A 6,000-nucleotide genomic window follows, 5' to 3' on the forward strand; every position below is an offset into this window, starting at 1 on the left:
AATGAAAACCTAACAGCCCCTTTTAGGAAGCTTAAAATGGGCCGTGGTTGGACCTCCCAGCAGGACAATAATCAGAAGCACACCTCAAAATCAACACAAAATGGTTCACCGACAGCAGAATAAAGGCTTTACCATGGCCATCACAGTCCCCAGACCTAAACCCCATAGAAAATCTCATTCACTAAGGGTGCCAATAATTGCCGAGGGCACTGTAGCTTTGCTCATCAACATTCCGCTGAACCATTGTTCCTTTCAGAAGATCCAACCCCAGTCAGTGGCGGTTCTACACGGAGGCCTGGGGTGGCCCGTGCCCCCGTAGACATGTCCCTGGCCACCCCTGCGGCCACCCCTTGCTGACCAAATAAAACAAAATATGAATTTATTATGATTTTACACCCGAGCGCCAAAAGCGGTACTAATGCGACGCAACGTTCTACATGGGTAAATTAAAGCGGCGCACCAGATCACTGTAGTTTGTTTGCCATGTGTGGTGCTTGTTGGAGAGAGGAGTTACGATTTAAATGTTTGGCTCGCTCTCTTTCATTAATGGATCGCTGGTTCTTACAGTATTTCTCTGTTCCTAAAACACATTTTTTCAAAACATGCCTCGGTTTCTCTGAACACTAAACCCAAGTGCCAACTCCCTAAACCAATTCTGCTAAACTTTAAGCACAATTCTCTGCTTTAAACACAGATTTCAATTGTTAACCGCACTTTCTTCAAACCACAACACACAATTCTCTGCTTTAGACACAGTTTTCAATTGTTAACCACATTTTCTTCAAAACACTAAACACCATCCTCTCTACTTTGCATGCTTCATCAATGCCAAAACCTCCTTGTGTTCAAACAGAAAACACTGCTAATCAAATGACAAAACTTCCATTTCCAAAGCTGTTGTGCAATTTGAAATCAAAACTTTAGCTCCTATTTTGGAGAACAATTTATGGCAACATTGAAGTGAGTGGTGATCAGAGGGGCAGAGGAGTGAGAGTAAGAGGAGGAGGAGGAGGAAAATGATGAAGAGGAAGAGCAAGACGGAGAGCCATTACTGTATCTCTGATGAGATTCAGGCCAATGTGTTCAACCATGTGGTCAACATGGGTTTGACCATGCAGGAGGCTGGCAAGGCTGGCCAGAGGGTTCAACCAAACATAAGCCGCTTCTCAGTTGCACCGATTCTCCGGACATTCAGAAGAGAGAATGGGTAAGAAACACTACTATGACAGTACAGTATTTCTCTGTTCCTAAAACACATTTTTTCAAAGCATGCCTCGGTTTCTCTTAGCTCTAAACACAAATCCTAAAACCACTCACACAAAATGCAAAACCCTTTATATCTCTTGCAAAATGACACTTTGGTTTCAAAACACTATTATATCACCTCAAAAGGGCATTTTGTTTTCAAACAACAAACACAGACCATTATTTGAGTAGACATTCTAAGCATTGATTGAACACTGATGTGCTCAATGGAAAACACTACTATGAAATGGGAAAACACTAGTATGAAGGCCTTATCAGGAGTATTATGCCTTTTCATCTCCAGTGTTACTGTACGCTTTCTTCTGTTGTAAAATATTGTAACTGTATAATGATTTAACTCAAAAATGAAAGAAAAATGTAAAATAATAAAAGGACAAAAAAACTAGACTGCATCCTGTTCTTGCTCAAGACAATATCGACAATTGTTGTGTTGTGAAACATCTGAAAATACAGTTTGATTTGAACATTTGATTGGATTACAATACAGTACAGTAATGTTTCTGTGCTGATAGGACGTAATCAGTTGTGGAAACGTATATGACTTACTTGCACATAGCCATATCATACTGCAATTGTTTGACTCTATCAGAGTTTCTGTCAAAAGGCACCCTGTACACCTGCTTCATTCTCGAGATGTTCTGCCTTAGAACATGGTCCACTGTGGCTAGGCTCTTTGTATTGATGTTTAGGAATATGTCTTGGTCATCAATGGTTGCACTTTGTATTTGTTTAAGTATACTGTAATTTTACAAATACAGTACAATGTAAAATATTCTACAGATACAAATACAAGAATACTATGCTCCTGATACAGTAAGGCATTAGGCATAAGGCATTAGAGGAGCTGGTAGTCTGCCTGTGCCATAGTGATCATATACAACTGTCTACCGGCTGAGCTGTTGATTTTTCTGCCACATGAAGGCAGGGAAGAAGGACAAATAACCACAGCGCTATTTTCAAGAACCAAAAGATGGAAATATCCTATGCCTGTTGACTTTCCCAGATCTAATGTGTAGTATTCAAACTGTCATAGACGAACTGAACAAATTTGATTTCATGACGACAAGAATTCGTGTGGGTCATACAGTCTTTCACGATCCCTTTATCGTAGCCCGACCTATTATCCCGCACGACCTATTATCCCTCAAGCGCTGGTACACGTTACTTAATATTGATTTTGGTGTCATCCAGGATCGCGGATTTCGGAAAACTTAAGTCCCTGCCCAAAAAGGGTTTTTAAATTAGCTTTGTAGCAAAAATGGCACATATACAGCATATTGAAGTGTATAAGATATAGTGTTGTAATACTGCGTGTACAAACCAGCCTGATACAAATAGTAGAATTTTGATTTCGCGACGTTCGGTGTAAATTCTTTTTCTTGTTGAGCTATATTTCCAACGGCATTTTAAATCAATGCGGGATAATAGGTCGTCGCCAACTTTGTTGCCATTTCGCGACTGTACAAAACAAATTGGAAAATACGGTAAGAAATGATCCTGCTGAGAGTCAAACAAGACTTTGTGCATTGTCTACACACCTGTCACTTCTGAAATATGTAAGGTTGATTCATTAAACCATATTTATATTGATAAAAACATGTTTGTTAAGCGGATTTTTTGGTGGCCCGCGGGATAATAGGTCGCGTTACGACATTAATTCCAGGATAAAAAAAGAGTCAGTTCTCGTGACATAATCGCTGTTATCTGCCAGTAGGTAACATATCTAGCTACTTGCTTTAGATTCCTGCGCTAGCAAGAAGCCTTTGATTGCTTACTGAATAGCTAGCTCTTGCTGCAATGTTGTAATTGAATGTATCCCATGATCAGGGTGTTTTCACTGCTTTCAACACTGCAACCTACAACAGTTAGCAATACAAGCTTCTTGCTAGCGCAGGAATCTTAGATCAGCAGTAGGCTAGCTAGCAGCTACACAATAACATTTAATGATATGAGGGGCAGGTAACATCGCCTGTCATGAGAACTGACTCTTTTTCCTGGAATTAATAAAGTGATCCTGGGTCAAATGCCACAATCACCACTAGTATTTAATCAAAACAGGTTTAATGGGTACCGTTACTTCGGTTCGTCATTAAATGGCAGTCTTCAACATACAAAGACATATGTAGCTACTTAACGGAGTTTTGGTAAACAGTTGTCGTGAATATGAGACTCCTGCTGTCAAATCAGGACCAATCAGAGAAGAGCCCGTCCTGCTTTGGTTCCCGCCCACACAGTGTCAAAAGTTGAATTGATGCTCTGTATTTGCACCCTGTTCTGTATTTTTAATTTTCATTTTTTTATGGCCCTACCTCTCTTGCACCTGAACTCATTGTTATAATGTTAAGTTAAGTAATAAATGTTTATATGTTTTAAAGTAATTCAAGTTTATAATCTTTAAATATCATTTGTTGCGGTTTTTTGATGTGCCCCCCTGGTTAAACCCTGGCCCCTCCTTGGCCCCCCTAGTAGAAATGGTCTAGAACCGCCACTATATAAGTGTATAAGTGGAAAAACTAGTTGATTGACAGACATGATATACGTACGTTATTAGAGTAACACGGGTCCATGGTCCATTCAGGGAAAATAAGATTTGTTTGCATTTGCTTGCCTAGTTTGGCCAGTGCCTCCCAATACTGCTTCTGCATTAATGTGTACAGCCTGTGTATAGGATGTCTTTCACCAGGTAACCCAGTATGTATACCACAACATTTAGCAGTTGAGGCGAAAGCAATCTGCCTTATGGCTAAGAGTTCAGACTGGCCATTGGGACGCTTTAAGGAGCTGAGGGGGCAACACATTGGGGCTTTATGGTTTTGTCTTGAGCTTTAAGCTGGTTTATTTTGGCCCAGTAGTTTTTATTTTTAAATTCAGGTCCCTTTAACCGTTGACCCGCCCTAGCTGTTACACAGTATACACAGTACTTCTCAGACTACCAGCTAGCTAGGGGTTATAATTACAGTGCCCTCCACAAATATTGGCACCCCTAGTGAATATGAGCTAAACAGGCTATAGAAAATATGTCTTTGCTGTTAATCCTCTTGGTTTTTCACTCAAAATATTCGCAAAAATCTTACCTTTTCATTGAAGTAAAATTATTAAAAGAAAAAAAAAACATTGACATTAAATAAATATTTTTCCCCAAAACATGTGTGCCACAATTATTGGCACCCCTTAATGTAATGTTTTGTGCAGCCTCCATTTGCCAAGATAATAGCTCTGAGTCTTCTCCTATAATGCGTGATGAGGTAAGTGAACACATGGCACAGGATCTGAGACCATTACTACATGTAGTATCTTTTCAGATCCTTCAGAATCTGAGGTCAACGTTTGTAGACTTGGCTACAGCTCATCCCACAGATTGTCTATGGGGTTTAGGTCAGGGGACTGTGATGGCCATGGCAAAACCTTTATTCTGTGGTCGGCGAACCATTTTTGTGTTGATTTTGAGGTGTGCCTAGGATCATTGTCCTGCTGGAAGGTCCAACCACGGCCCATTTTAAGGCTTATTGTAGGGGGCTGTTAGGTTTTCATTTAATATCTACTGGTATCTGATGGAGTCCATGATACCATGTATCCTAACAAGATGTCCAGGGCCTTTGGAAGAAAAACAGCCCCACAACATCAAAGATCCGCCACCATACTTCACATTGGGTATAGGGCGCTTTTCTATATGGCTATCTTTCTGTCTACGCCAAACCCACCTTTGATGTTTGTTGCCAAAAAGCTTTATTTTGGTCTCATCTGACCATAAAACTCGGTCCCATTGAAAGTCTGACTTACATTTGGCAAACTGTAGGCGCTTTAGTTTGTTGTTGATTGACAGCAGAGGCTTTTTTCTGGCAACCCTCCAAAACAACTTGTGGTGATGTAGGTGGTGTCTGATGGTAGTTTTGGAGACTTTCTGACCCCAATACTCAACTAACCTCTGCAATTCTCCAGCTGTGATCCTTGGAGATGATTTTGCCAGTAGAACCAATCCCCCTCACGGTGAGTGGGGTCAATGTACAGACACGTCCTCTTCCAGGCTGATTCTCCTGTCGCTTTAAACTTCTTAATTATTAGTGGAAATGGGTATTTTCAACTGTTAAGAGATTTTCTTGTGTCCATTTCATGATTTGCGCAGCTCAACAACTTTTCGTTGCACATCTTCACTGTGTTATTTGGGTCTTTCAGTGATGAATGACTAATGGAATTTGGCCTGTGTCACCTCGTATTTGTACGCCAGTGGAACTTGAAGTCATGGTTGACCTCATAAGAGTTCCTTATCAAACAGGTGAACTTAAAAATGTAAAATATGACTGGAAATATACTTCAGTTAGATTTTAATTAAAGATTTTTCTAGGGGTGCCAATAATTGTGGCACACATTTTTGGGGAAAAATATTTATTTAATGTCAACAGTTTTTTTTTTCTTTCAATAATTTTACTTCAATGAAAAGGTAAGATTTTTTTGAATATTTTGAGTGAAAAACCAAGAGGATTAACAGCAAAGACATATTTTTGTATACCCTGTTAAGCTCATATTCACTAGGGGTGCCAATATTTGTGGAGGGCACTGTAATTTATATTCTTCTCACTACCTCCGCTTCCGATGAGACCGCTTTCCAGGCTAACACTGTGGCCTAAAGGTAAATGCATTGATCAGGGCCCTGAAGCGTGGCCTCTAGTGGGTCTTCTATCTCTGGGAGGTAGTCTGCATTGATTAGGGCCCTGAAGCATGGCCTCTGGTGGGTCT

Source organism: Sprattus sprattus (genome assembly GCF_963457725.1).
Source record: "Sprattus sprattus genome assembly, chromosome: 1".
NCBI classification, from domain to species: Eukaryota; Metazoa; Chordata; class Actinopteri; order Clupeiformes; family Clupeidae; genus Sprattus; species Sprattus sprattus.